The sequence below is a fragment of the Neovison vison genome, chromosome 13 (assembly GCF_020171115.1).
Source record: "Neovison vison isolate M4711 chromosome 13, ASM_NN_V1, whole genome shotgun sequence".
Classification (NCBI taxonomy): domain Eukaryota; kingdom Metazoa; phylum Chordata; class Mammalia; order Carnivora; family Mustelidae; genus Neogale; species Neogale vison.
This window is the reverse complement of record NC_058103.1, coordinates 33,116,146-33,131,350: the sequence shown is the minus strand read 5'-3', so window position 1 is coordinate 33,131,350 and position 15,205 is coordinate 33,116,146. Positions and strand designations below refer to the sequence as shown.

The window sequence follows — 15,205 nt, the reverse complement described above, 5'->3', positions numbered from 1 at the left end:
GGTTATTGTGACTATTGGATTGTATAATCTGTATAGAGTACCTGTTATACATACATTCAATAAATTATTATTATTACAAAAATTTGATCATAGGGAAATGTTAATATGCACAAATAATAATTTAAGATAGGTATTTTATAAATGGCTGTTCTGACCCTCTCTTATTCAATAATATTCTCCTAAACTCAGCATTGAAGTATGAATGAAGTGAGTTGTCTGGAAATGAATTCCTGCAAGTTATTTATACCATGACTGTGATTCATGCATTTCCCTTTTCTTTATGGCTTTCATCTGTACTTAGCTGCAGTGTATCTTGTCCAAAAATTTTCTACAAGTTGAACTCACCCAAAGAAGACATCTGGAGTGTACTTGGTTTTACCCCCTGCTTTTCTTTTTTTTTTTTTTTTTAAGCTGAACACTAGGATATATATCTAAAATATAATCCATATAGAATGTTATGTTCCTATTTTAGAGAAGTTTGAGATCTTTAGTGTTATGCTGAAACTCATTGAACTGTGTAGTAAATGGCTTTAGTCTAAAATTGTATGTACCTGTTTGGAGTAGAGGTAGAAGTTATCTTACGAGGGCATCTGGGTGGTTCACTCGGTTAAGCGTCTGACTCTTGATCTCAGCTCAGGTCTTGTTCTCAGGTTCATGAGTTCAAGCCCCATGTTGGGTCCCATGCTGGGTGTGGAGCCTACTTAAAAAAATAAATAAAATAAGTTATCTTATGTTCAACACAAAGGTGGGGGCTAGGATTGTTCTGTTAAAAGGAAGCAGAATTACCTTGTCTGACCCAGTAGTATGGAGAGAAGGAATGAGTTAGAAAACAAAAGCTAAGTTTGAATTAACAAAGTCCAGAAGAGCAAAAGAAGGTTTAGAAGCTTCAGAATTAATGATTCAGGGGAATTTCTGTCGAGGGCCTCTCAGATTGCATAGATGTCGGTTGACTGGAATTCACTTAAGCTTGAAGTGGATGGAAGGACTTTGAGAAACTAGACAGAAAGAATTTTACTTCTGCAATAGAGCGCTCGGGAGAAGGAGCTTTGGCTTAGATTTTATACAGACATCAAGAGAACTAAAGAGAGATGCTTTGTGCTTTGGTGGAGTCCTCCTTATGGAACTCTTAATTGCCAAGGGACTTTCAAGCTTGTATAATTTGATCCATAGCTATGATTAGACACATAAAAGGTGTAAACACTCTTAGGGTTTTCTTGATTACTTTTTTAGTAAGATGAAAGGGAAAGAGAATGTAGCAGTGATTAAGAATTAAATGGTTATTCCTTGTGCCTGTTTGTACCCAGTGTCTCATATTAGATTAAAAGCCTTGGGCAAGTAGTTTCTTATAGATAAAAATTATGCATGATTTTGGAAGAATATTGGACAATCAAGTATGGCCAGGAAGTAGAAGGTGCTATTTTGCTATATTTTGGGTTCATCCAGATGGGATTGAACCAGAGGAATTTTGGCAAGCGTTGGTGCTCACCACTTAACCGCACTGAAATAGTTGTGGTAGCAAAAGAATTTCTCTAGGAGTCTTATTGCACTTGAGGTATAACAGCCAGAGATTCCTGGCCCTTGAGGGAGGAGTGCCAAAGTTGATAAATTTTAGAACAATCAACTAAAGTCTATAAATTCAGGAGACATATTTCAATTAGATGATACTGGGACTACATATTCCCATAGTTTTCATAAAGAAAAAAAATACTGTGAGTAAATGTGTCTTCCAAATAAGCTCTTCCCTAATCTAATGTCCTCCCATCAGGATTTAATATACTACCATTTAATAAATGAAAAGATTATAAAAGAATTTTACTTTAAGAACTTGTGTTTGGCCTCTTTTGTGTTCTTAAAATTCTGACATATTAATCCTTCCATTTTTTAAAAGCTTTCTGGCAAGGGATCTCCATGACCTAAAATTTGCCTTCCTGTTTAATCATTTTCTTTTCTTTTTTTTTTTTTAAAGATTTTATTTATTTATTTGACAGAGAGAGATTACAAGTAGGCAGAGAGGCAGGCAGAGAGACAGAGGAGGAAGCAGGCTCCCTGCTGAGCAGAGAGCCCAATGCGGGACTCGATCCCAGGACCCTGAGATCATGACCTGAGCCGAAGGCAGCGGCTTAACCCACTGAGCCACCCAGGCGCCCCTGTTTAATCATTTTCTGAGTCTTTTTATACTCTCTCGAAGTAAACTACACCTGCCACCACACTATATCATCCTCAATAGTACTTGTTCCTTGTATTGTGACATCTATCCCTATATTATCCAATTGTATCCCTTTCAAGTGCTCAGTCTACTAACTTATATACATTAGGTTTTTATTAAATATTTTCTGTTTAATGGGAATGAAGAAGTAGTTTTTTATATTTTAAATAACTGACTATTGTGGACAGAGACTGACAACCCTGTAGGAGGGAATTGTGACTAAAGAGTGAAACATAAGACCAAAATTGGGAGAGTAAAAAAAAACTTTTTTAACAGCTTTATTGAGTCATAATTGACATCCAGTAAATAGCAGGTCTTTAGCACAATTTGATAAGTTTTAACATATGTATACACACAGGAAATCATCACCACAATCAAGATAATGAACATATCCTTCATCCCCAAAAGTTTCCGCATGGCTGTTAATCCTTCTTTCCCATCCCTCTCCATCTTAACCTCCTCACTCAAACCACTGATCTGTTTTTTCACTAAAGATTTGTTTGCATTTTCTAGAGTCTTACATAAATGAAACCATATGGCATATACTCTTTTTGGTCTGACTTTTTCACTCAGTTTAATTATTTTGAGATTTATCCTCATGTTATATGTGCCAATACCTCATTCCTTTTTATTGTTCAATAGTATTCCATTGTATGCATATACCACAGTTTGATTACCTGCTCACCTATTGATAGGCATTTTGGGTTCTTTCCAGTTTATGGCTCCCACTATGAACATTTGGCCCTTAAGTCATTGACTATAGGTATGCTTTCTTTTCTCATGAGTAAATACCTTCTTTCCTGCTTTCTTTTCTCATGAGTAGAATGGCTGGAACATAGGATAGTGCGTATTTAGCTTTGTAAGACTGCCAAAATGTCTTTTAAAGTGACTGTACTATTTTTCATTTCCACCAGCAATGAACTAGAGATCTTGTTGCTTCACCAGGGTTTGATGATTTTAGCTGTAAGTGTACAGTGGTATCTCATTGTTTTAATTTACAATTCCCTAATGACGTGAGGTTAAACATCTTTCCATATATTTATTTGTTCTCTCTATATCTGCTATATTATTTGTTTCAGTGGTACAGGTCTGTGATTCATCCGTCTTACACAATTCACAGCACTCACCATAGCACATACCTTCCCCAGTATCCATCACCCACCCACCCCCGCCAGCAACCCTGTTTGTCTCCCTCTCCGGTTTTGTCTTGTTTCATTTTTCCTTCCCTTCTCTTATGATCCTCTGTCTTATTTCTCAAATTCCTCATATCATTGAGATCTTATGATAATTGTCTTTCTCTAATTGACTTATTTTGCTTAGCCTAAAAGCCTCTAGTTCCATCCATGTTGTTGCAAATGGCAAGATTTTGGTTTTTTGATGGCTGCATAATGTTCCTGTGTGTGTGTGTGTGTGTGTGTGTGTGTATACCATATCTTTATCCATTCATCTGTTGATGGACTCTTTAGACTCTTTCCATACTATTGTGGACATTACTGCTATAAACATTGGAGTGCATGTTTCCCTTCAGATCACTATATTTGTATCTTTAGGGTAAATACCCAGTAGTGCAATTGGTGGGTCATAGAGTAGTTCTATTGTCAACTTTTTGAGGGAGCTCCATGCTGTTTTTCAGAATGGCTGCTCCAGCTTGCATTCCCACAACACTGTAGGAGGTTTCTCCACATCCTCGCCAATACCTGTCTTTTTCTGACTTATTAATTTTAGCCATTCTGACTGGTGTGAGATGTATCTCACTGTGGTTTTGATTTGTATTTTCCTGATGCTGGATGATGTTGAGTACTTTTTCATGTGTCTATTGGGCATTTGGATGTCTTCTTTGCGGAAATATCTGTTCATGTCTTCTACCCATTTCATGATTGGATTATTTGTTCTTTGGGTGTTGAGTTTATAAATTCTTCATAGATTTTGGATACTAGCCCTTTATCTGATATGTGATTTGCAAATATCTTCTCACATTCTGTCAGTTCTTTTGGTTTTGTTGACTGTTTCCTTTGTTTTGCAAAAGCTTTTGATCTTGATGAAGTCCCGTAGTTCATTTTTGCCCTTGCTTCCCTTGCCTTTGGTGATGTTTCTAGGAAGAAGTTGCTGTGGCTGAGGTCGAAGAGGTTGCTGCCTGTGTTCTCCTCAAGGGTTTTGATGGATTCCTTTCTCACATTGAGGTCTTTCATCCATTTGGAGTCTCTTTTTATGTGTGTGGTATAAGACAATGGTCCAGTTTCATTATTCTGCATATGACTGTCCAATTTTCCCAACACCATTTATTGAAGAGGCTGTCTTTTTTCCATTGGATATTCTTTCCTGCTCTGTCAAAGATTAGTTGACTGTAGAGTTGAGGGTCCCTTTCTGGGCTCTCTATTCTGTTCCATTGATCTATGTGTCTGTTTTTGTGCCAGTACCATACTGTCTTGATGACAGCTTTGTTCTAGAGCTTGAAGTCTGGAATTGTGATGCCACCAGCTTTGGTTTTCTTTTTCAACATTTCTCTGGCTATTTGGGGTCTTTTCTGGTTCCATATAAATTTTAGGATTATTTGTTCCATTTCTTTGGAAAAAGTTGATGATATTTTGATAGGGATTGAATGAAATGTGTAGATTGCTCTAGGCAGCATAGACATTTTCACTATATTTGTTCTTCTATTGCATGAGCATAGAATGTTTTTCTATTTCTTTGTGCCTTCCTCAATTAATTTCATGAGTACTTTATAGTTTTCTGAGTACAGATTCTTTGCCTCTTTGGTTAGATTTATTCCTAGGTATCTTAGGGTTTTGGGTGCAATTGTAAATGAGATCAACTCCTTAATTTTTCTTTTTTCTGTCTTGTTGTTGGTGTATAAAGATGCAATTGATTGATTTTATATCCTGACACTTTAGTGAATTCCTAAATGAGTTCTGGTAGTTTTGGAGTAGAGTCTTTTGGTTTTTCCACAAAGTATCATATCATCTGCAAAGAGTAAGAGTTTGACTTCTTCTTTTCTGATTTGGATGCCTTTTATTATTTTTTTTTTTATTGTCTGATTGCTAAGGCTAGGACTTCTAGTACTATGTTGAACAGCAGTGGTGATAGTGGTCATCCCTACCGTGTTCTGACGTTAGGGGAAAAGCTCTCAGTTTTTCCCCATTCAGAATGATTCTCACTGTGGGTTTTTCGTAGATAGTTTTTATGATATTGAGGTATCTGCCCTCTATACCTACAGTTTGAAGATTTTGATCAAGAAAAGATGCTGTACTTTGTCAAATGCTTTCTCCGCATCTGTTGAGAGCATCATATGGTTCTTGTTCTTTCTTTTATTAATGTATTGTATCACATTGATTGATTTGTAGATGCTGAACCAACCTTGTAGCCCAGGAATAAATCCCACTTGGTCGTGGTGAAAAATCCTTTTAGTGTACTGTTGAATCTTATTGGCTAGTATTTTGGTGAGAATTTTTGCATCCATGTTCATCAGAGATATTGGTCTGTAATTCTCCTTTTCGATGGGGTCTTTGTCTGGTTAGGATCAAGGTAATGCTGGCCTCATTTTATGAGTTTATAAGTTTTCTTCCATTTCTATTTTTTGGAACAGTTTCAGGAGAATAGGTATTAATTCTTCTTTAAATGTTTGGTAGAATTCCACTGGGAAGCCATCTGGCCCTGGGCTCTTGTTTGATGGGAGATTTTTGATTACTGCTTCAATTTTCTTATTGGTTATGGATCTGTTCAGGTGTTCTATTTCTTCCTGGTTCAGTTTTGGTAGTTTATAGTCTCTAGGAATGTATCCATTTCTTCCAGATTGTCTAAGTTGCTGGTGTAGAGCTGCTCATAATATGTTCTTGTAATTGTTTGTATTTCTTTGGTGTTGGTTGTGATCTCTCCTCTTTCATTCATGATTTTATTAATTCTAATCTTTGTTACCACTTGAGACCTGATTTGTCACCCAGGACGTGATCTATTCTGGAGAATGTTTCATGGGCTCTAGCGAAGAATGTGTATTCTGTTGCTTTGGGATGGAATGTTCTAAATATATCTGTGATGTCCATCTGGTCCAGTGTGTCATTTAAAGCCTTTACTTACTTGTTGATCTTTTGCTTAGATGATCTGTCCATTTCAGTGAGAGGATGTTAAAGTCCCCTACTATTATTGTATTATTGTCGATATGTTTCTTTGATTGTGTTATTAATTGGTTTATGTAATTGGCTGCTTCCATGTTAGGGGCATAGTTATTTAAAATTGTTAGATCTTCTTGTTGGACAGGCCCTTTGAATATGATATAGTGTCCTTCCTCATCTCTTATTATAGTCTTTGGCTTAAAATCTAATTTATGTGATATAAGGATTGCCACCCAGCTTTCTTTTGATGTCCATTAGCATGGTAAATTGTTTTCCACCCCCTCACTTTAAATCTGGAGGTGTCTTTAGGTCTAAAATGAGTTTCTTGTAGACAGCATATTGATGGGTTTTGTTTTTTATCCATTCTGATACCCTGTGTCTTTTTTTTTTACCCTCTGTCTTTTGATTATGGTTTGCTCTTGGTAGCTTTTGTTCCCTGAAAGTTTTCCATACAGCTTTGGAGGACGGGAATTAAAATAGCAGCCCCCCAATCTCCTGCCCCATTGGAGCCAAGAGCTTGGGGCTCCACTCCTCAGTATGCCCTCAGAGAAAAGTAGTCAATCACTCCTGTCTCCCTGGTCTCTGGCCACACACTCTGTGCTCACCTGGCCTGTGACCAAGTATTTCTATGTCTGGCACAAGGCTCCATTTAGAGTTTCCAAACCCATCAGATTACTGCAGTGCACTCCCACGCTGCGACTCGCAGTGGAGGAAGAGGGGTCTCCCTGATTTGCCACTTATGGGTCCAGCTCAAAGAGTAGTTAGTGGCCAAGCTGTGCTTTGGATCACCATTTATGGCAACTCTGATCTGAGAACCTACTCCTTGGCTCTGTCTCTGCAGCTGGCTTCCCTACTTCAATACCTGGGAGCTTTGCCAACTTAGGCATCCCCAGTCTTTCTGTGACCCTGTGGGTCCTGTGACCACACTGGAGTGACATCCCTTAGCAAAGCTGACATCTAAAAGTTCTGATTTAGTGCTCTGCTATTCTCTCACTTGCCAGTAGCCCTCTGACAGAGACTCCCTACCCCACTGCGGTCTATCTTCCTGTAAGTTACCTTGGATTTACTTCTCCGCATGTCCTACCTTCCAGGAAGAGGTTGCTTTTCTGTTCATAGAATTGCTGCTCTTTTCTTTGATCTCCTGTTGAGTTTGTAGGTGTTCAGAATGCTTTGATTACTATCTAGCTCAATTCCTGGGATCAGACGAAATTTAGGTCTTCTATTCCTCAACCTATTTTTAGATGAGAGTGTTTGTTTTCTTATTGTTGAGTTCTAAAGTCAATTGACTATTTTGGATACAAGTCCTTTATCAAATATGTGTTTTGCAAATATTCTCTCCCAGTCTGTGGTGTCTATTTTCATTCTTTTAATAAGTGTCTTTTGCAAGGCAGAAGTTTTTAACTTTTTAAAGATTATTTATTTATTTGAGAGAATGAGAGAAAGTGAGAGAGAGAGAGAAAAAGCACGCATGAGCCAGCGAGAGGGGCAGAGGCAGAAGCAGGCTCCCTGCTTAGCAGGGAGCCTGATGTGGGGCCCAGTCCCAGGATCATGAACTGGGCCAGAGGTGGACATGCAATGAACTGAGCCACCCTGGTGCCCCAGAAGTTTTAAAGTTTAATGAAATTCAAGTTAACAATGTTTTCTTTCATGGATAATGCTTTTGGTGTTATATAAAAAAACTCATTGCCAGGCCCAAAGTCACTTAGATCTTGTCCTATGTTATATTCTAGAAGTTTTATAGCTGTGTGTGTGTGTGTGTGTATGTGTGTGTAAAAGATTTATTTATTTTAGAGAGAGAGAGAGAGAGAGAGATAGAACGAGCAGGCAGTGTAAGGGCAGAAGGAGAGGGAGAGAGAGAGTCCTCAAGAAGACTCCCCACTGAGTATGGAGATTGCTGTGGGACTGGATTCCAGGACCCTGAGATCATGACCTAAGCCAAAATCAAGAGTTGGCTGCTTAACTGACTGAGCTACTCAGGGGCCCCTAGTTTTATATGTGTGTGTGTGTTTTTTTAAAATTTTATTTGTTTATCTGAGAGAGAGTGTGTGTGCAAGAGGTGCGAGGAGCAGAGGGAGAGGGAGAAGTAGATTTCTTGCTGAGTAGGGAGACTGACACAGGGCTGGATCCCAGGACCTCAAGATCATGACCTGTACTGAAGGCAGCTGCTTAACAGACTGAGCCACCCAGGCACCTTAGTTTTGTGTTTTTATATTTAGTTCTATCATTCACCTTGAGTTAATATTGGGAAGGGTGTAAAGTCAGTGTCTAGATTCATTTTTTTTTTCATGTCAATGTCTAGCTGTTCTAGCATCATTTCATGAAAAGAGTATTCTACATGGAATTGCTTTCACTCCCTTGTCAAAATTCAGCTAATATATTATGTGAGTCTATTTCTGTGTTCTATTGATCAAGTTATCTATTTTGTCATTGATACCACACTGTCAGATTACTGTAGTTTTATACTGTTTTGAAGTCTGATAGTTATAGTCCTCCAATTTTGTTTTTCATATTCAATATTGTGTTGACTATTATGAGTCTTTTGCCTTTTGATAGAAACTTTAGAATCAGTTTGTCCATATTCATAAAGTAACTTGCTGGGATTTTGATTAGGATTGCATTGGAGGGGTACCTGGGTGGTTCAGTGGGTTAAAGCCTTTGCCTTCGGCTCAGGTCATGACCCAGGGTCCTGGGATCAAGCCCTGCATCGGGCTCTCTGTTTGGCAGGGAGCCTGCTTCCTCCTCTCTCTCTGCCTGCCTCTCTGCCTACTTGTGATCTCTGTCTGTCAAATAAATAAATAAAATCTTAAAAAAAAAAAAAAGATTGCATTGGATTTATAGATTGAGTTGTGAAGAACCAATGAAGAATCAGCATCTTGACAATAGTGAATCTTCATATCTGTGAACATGAAATATCTCTCCATTTATTTAGATCTCTTTTGATTTGTTTTATCAAAGTTTTATAGTTTCCTCATATAGACTCTGTACATACTTTATTACCTAAGTGTCTGTCTTTCTCTTTTTTAAATGCTAGTGTAAAGTGTTGTGTTTTAGATTTCAAATTCCAATTGTTCATCACTGGTATATAAGAAAACAGTTGACTTTTTTGTACATTAACCTGCATCCTATCTTCTTTTGGACTATTTTTTCACAATTTCATTTTACCTTCTTTGTTGTCTCAGTCGCTATAACTCCTTGTTTAGTTATTGTAGTTTCTTTAGGATTTATACTATACATTGTTAACTTACCACAGTCTATCTTTGTGGTATTACACCACTTTACATATAAATAAAAGAAACTTACAGTGGCCTTGCAGTAGTTGTCACATATTTTACCTACAGATAAGTTACACATAAGTTATAAATCCTATAGTACAGTTTTATTTAAGCAATTATCTTTAAAATATATTTAAGTAATAAAAATATCTTATGTATTTACCAGTAACTACCATTTCCATTGTTCCTTATTCCTTTGGATAAATCCTAATTTCCATCGGGTGTTATTTACCTTTCACCTGAAGGACTTATTATATCATTTGTTGTGGTTAACATGAGCTGGTGATGAATTATTTCAGCTTTTGCATATCTGAAGAGGTCTTTATTTTATCTTTGTCTTTTTTTTTTTTTAGATTTTATTTATTTATTTGTCAGAGAGAGAGAGAGAGAGCGCGAGAGAGTGAGAGAGCAGGCACAGGCAGACAGAGTGGCAGGCAGAGGCAGAGAGAAAAGCAGGCTCCCTGCCGAGCAAGGAGCCTGATATGGGACTCGATCCCAGGACACTGGGATCATGACCTGAGCCGAAAGCAGCCACTTAACCAACTGAGCCACCCAGGAGTCCCTTATCTTTGTTTTTGAAGGATAGTTTTGCTGAGAACAGAACTCTAGTTGGCAGTTTTTTCTTTCAGTTTTTTAAGTTGTTGTTCCACTAAATTTTACTCTCATTGTTTCCAAGGAGAAACTGCACTCCTCTTTATCTTTTTTGTTTCTCTGTATATAACATGTCTTTTTTCTCATGTTCCTTCTAAGTTTTTCTCTTTTCATTGGTTTTGGGCGTTTAATTATCATGTACCTCCATGTAATTTTTAAAACTTTTTTTATGCTTGGGATTTGTTGAACTTTTTTGATGTGTGGATTTGCAGTTTTCATCAAATCTGGAAAAATCCTGGCCATTATTTTTTCAAATTTTTTTTTCTCTCTTTACCTCTTCTTTAGGTACTTCCCTTACACGTATATGAACTCACTTGAAGCTGTCCAACAGCTCACTGATGCTCTTTTCATATTTGTTAAAATTTTTTTCTTTCTGTGTTTCATTTTGGATAGTTTCTACTGTTATTCTTTCAAATTCACTAATTGTTATTGTCTATTTCTTTTTTTTTTAAAGGGTTTATTTATTTATTTATTTATTTGAGAGAGAGAGAGAGAGATCACAAGTAGGCAGAGAGGTAGGCAGAGAGAGAGAGGAGGAAGCAGGCTCCCTGCAGAGCAGAGAGCCCAACGTGGGACTCAATCCCAGGACCCTGGGAGCATGACCTGAGCTGAAGGCAGAGGCTTTAACCCACTGAGCCACCCAGGCACCCATGTTATTGTCTATTTCTGTTGTTATTAGTTTCTATGTGTCTCCTACTTCTTCATTGTATAGTCTCCCATTAGTTCCATCTAGTATATTTGTTGTTTCATATATTGTATTTTTTGACTCTAGAAATTTGATTTTTCTTTTTAGTATTTCTACTTGAGTTTTAGAATATATGGAATATAGTCATAATAATTATTTTATGTCCTTGTCTGCTCATTCTAGCATCAATGTCAGTTCTGAGTCCATTTCTATGGACTTTTCTCTTCATAGGGGTCTCACTTTCCTGCTTCTTTGCATGTCTGGTTATCTTTGATTGGATGCCAGACATTGTGAATATTACCTTCTTAGGTACTGTATATTTTGGTCTTCCTACAAATCTTGAGCTTTTTTTTGAGATGCAGTTAAATCATTTGGAAACAGTTGGATCTTTTTGGATCTTGCTTTTTAATATTTGTTTTGGCAGGACAGGAGCCATTTAATTTAAAGCTAACTATTCTCCACTGTTAAGGCAAGACTCTTCTGAGTACTCTTCCTAGTGCTCTATGAATTATATAATTTTCTAATCTGGTTCCTAGGAAGAGCCCTATCTGAGTGCCAGGTACTCTTCTCTATACTTCTTTCAGATCACTCTCTCTCTAGCCTCATGTAGTTTCCTCACATGCCTGCACTAATCAGCACTCTGCTGAAGATTTGAGAGGACTCTCCACAGATCTCACTTATGAACACTAGTACCTTGTTCTTTCCAGATCCTTAACTCCATCTCCTTAACTCATTGAGTCTGAACACTACGTGGGTTCCCTCTCCCTGCACCATGGCCTGTAAATTGTTTCAAGGCAGTTATAAAGCTCTCCTTGTTTGTTTTCCATTTCTAAGGGATCATCATCCTTAGTGCTTGATGTTTAGTGTCTATTTTTTTAAAAGATTTTATTTATTTATTTGACAGAGAAAGACACAGCAAGAGAGGGAACACAAGCAGGGGGAGTGTTAGAGGGAGAAGCAGGCTTCCTGCTGAGCAGGGAGCCTGATTGGGGCTCGATCCCAGGACTGTGGGATCATAACCTGAGCTGAAGGCAGATGCTTAATGACTGAGCCACCCAGGTGCCCCTTGATATTTAGTGTCCCATGTGTTTTGTCTTTTAAAAGACCTTTTGGTTATTTGAGGTGATAGGGTAAATCTGGTGCCTCTTACTCCATCTTGGTCAGAAGCAAAAGAGCTTCTTTTAAGTTTCCAAACATGGTTTTAGAAATGACCAGTAGTGAAACAGGAGTGTCTAAGTGAGATATCCATGATGACTGAGAGTATGGAAAAAGAATTAACTCAGAATTACTATTATCTATTCTTTGTTCTATTCATATCCTTCACAAATATCTACCTAAGAAATTCCTTGTATAAATTGTCTACCATATCAATGGGTAGGTTATTGAATTTGGGAGAAATGACATAGAGAAGCCACCAAAATTGTAAGTTTCATTGAATCCATTCTGTAAAAAGGAAATGATTCAAGGGGAACCAATTTGGTGTCATACTATGGTATTATTTTAATTTCTTTTTTTTTTTTAAAGATTTTAATTATTTATTTGACAGTGAGAGAGAGATCACAAGCAGGCAGAGAGGCACGCAGAGAGAGGAGGAGGCTGGCTCCCTGCTGAGCAGAGAGTCCGATGAGGGGCTCAATCCCAGGTCCTGAGATCATGACCTGAGCCGAAGGCATAGACTTTAACCCACTCAGCCACCCAGGTGCCCCTTATTTTAATTTCTTTATAGTTGTGAGATTTTTGTTTTTGCTTATTTTTCTCCTTCCTTCCTTCCACCTTACTGAGAAGCTGCAGTGATCTTTGGCAAGAAAAGTGGTAGGAAAAAAATATCAAAAAGCTAAAGAAATGTAGATTATCTCCTTCCAGTCCTTACAGCCCCTATAATGTCAGCCAAGTCAATAAATGTTTGCAAAACTCCAAGTGGAATGTGATAAGGTAGTTGCTGCAACTCCTATCTCCTTTTATAGATAGTTTGAAAAATAGAAAAGTTCATGAATAAACAGCAAAGATTAGAATGCAACTGTGAATCTAGGGTGAGTTTCAGATTGACTAGGCCCTCAGAGCAGATAGAGACCCTTCTACGTTTGACTAGAAAGACACCAAGACTTGGAGTTCATCTGCCCAGTATATGTGGCTAATTAGCACTTAGAGTTTCTTCATTTGGGGCTAGTGAAGAAAGAGCTAGATAATATCTTGTAACATCTTTTTTTTCCCCCTTCTTTTGTACTTCTGGGAAGAGGGGCTTGGACTATTGAATTGGAATGGAACAATTAAAACCAACTTTAAAATGAAGCCCTGACAAACTGGCTGCTTGCCTGCTCTGTCAGGACAGCTCTGGTTCCAGAAAGAGAGAATACTTTTTTGTTTATTTGTTTGTTTCCAGACAATTTCCTGCGTCATCACATTTTTTTTGTGAGCCAAGTGTTTGAGGTTGGTGATGTTGACAGAGCCCTTGGAAAATGGAGGGAGTTCATCTCCACAGAGAAGGGCTTTTATATTTCAAGTTTTGAAATTCCAGAATATTTTTCTATTACATTGCTAGTCTTTTTTTTTTTTTTTAAAGATTTTATTTATTTATTTGAGAGAGAGAGAGTGTGAGAGAGAGCATGAGCGAGGAGAAGGTCAGAGAGCGAAGCAGACTCCCCATGGAGCTGGGAGCCTGATGTGGGACTCGATCCCGATCCCGGGACTCCAGGATCACGCCCTGAGCCGAAGGCAGTCGTCCAACCAACTGCGCCACCCAGGCGTCCCTACATTGCTAGTCTTAGTTGTTTTAATGCCCTATTGTGGAGGAAGACTGGTCACTCCTTTATCTAATGATGAGCTTTTAGGCGAATCCCTCTTTTCAGTCACAAGAGGACTTTAGAAAAATGATTTCTCTTGGCATTTTTGAAACTTGAAATAGCGTATCTCACTTAGTTTGGTAAGTTGTATGTGTCATATACCAAGAAGGCTTAGGTATTTTTAAAATTATTATTATTATATGTTCTATGTTTATTCTTATTTAATTTCACTATCATAAGGTCATTACATACCAAGTGACATTTATTCAGGAAGTATTTGGGAAAATATAAAATATATTTGAGCAATAATGAATTATGATGATTTACACTTATTAACAAATTTCCTTTTATTAGTAATTCACCCAAGGCTGTTTTTGACAGTTTTTTATTTTTAAGATTTTATTTATTTATTTGATAGACAGACATTGAGAGAGGGAACACAAGCAAGGGTAGTAGCAGTAGGAAAGGGAGAAGCAGAATCCCCACTGAGCAGGAAGCCTGATGCAGAGCTTAATCGCAGGACCCTGGGATCATGAACTGAGCAGAAGGCAGACATTTAACAACTGAGCCACCCAAGTACACCATGTTTTTGACAGTTTGAAAACAGAAACTTTGATACTTTTTTTTTTTCTGGTGAGATTTTGAACTCTTTTACATAAAGTATAAACTTTCATTCAGAATTGAGTCCTCAGCATGGGTGGTTCAGTGGTCGAATTCTCCCCTGCCAGAATTGAGTCCTCAACCTGGCTGCATGCATTTCTGATTGAAAAAATGATATTGCAGGGTGCCTGAGTGGCTCAGTCAGTTAAACATCTGCCTTTGGCTCAGATCACGATCTCAGGGTCCTGGGGTTGAACCCCACATAGGGTTTCTTTCTCAGCAGGAAGTCTGTATTTCCCTTTCCCTCTGACCATCCCCACAACTCATGCTCTCTCTCTGTCTCAGATAAATAAATAAAATCTTTAAAAAAGAATGAGAGAAGGTATTGCAGTTTATAAAGGACTTGTGATAGGTGGAGATGGTGGTGTGGAGAAGGTGGGAACTGGGGGAGAAGGTGAGGTACCCAAATATTTATCTAGCTTCTATCATGTGTCAGATGCTAGGCCAGACATCTGTATGTTATCCTTTTATAAACTGCCATTTCTCAATCTCAGAAAATGGCCATTATGATTAGGTGGGATTTAGATAAGAACTAGAAAATCTTATTATTTTAACTTTCACCTATAGAAGAGTGCGATTAAAAGCTCATTTAATAGGAGTGCTTCTTTTTCTTTCCCCACCTTAAACGTTTTCAATAAGCTAATCAATAAATGATTAACATCTACTTGATGTAAATCAAATTCGATGATTTTAAAATTTGATTATTTTAAGCACATATCAAAGGGGTGACATTATGAAAAATGGGGACACTAAAAAGACTAATAGAATAAAAAATAAGGAATTAAGTAGTCTAAGAATTTTAGAACTAAAATTAATTTTAGAAACCACTGCGGATGATGTATTCT

General features: G+C 37.7%; 1 protein-coding gene across 5 annotated transcripts in view; it reads left to right on the top strand.

Annotated features, from left to right (window-relative positions):
• Positions 1–15,205, top strand: part of RAD51B (RAD51 paralog B) — a 684,164-nt gene that overhangs the window by 267,627 nt on the left and 401,332 nt on the right. The gene's annotated exons all lie outside the window — the stretch shown is intronic.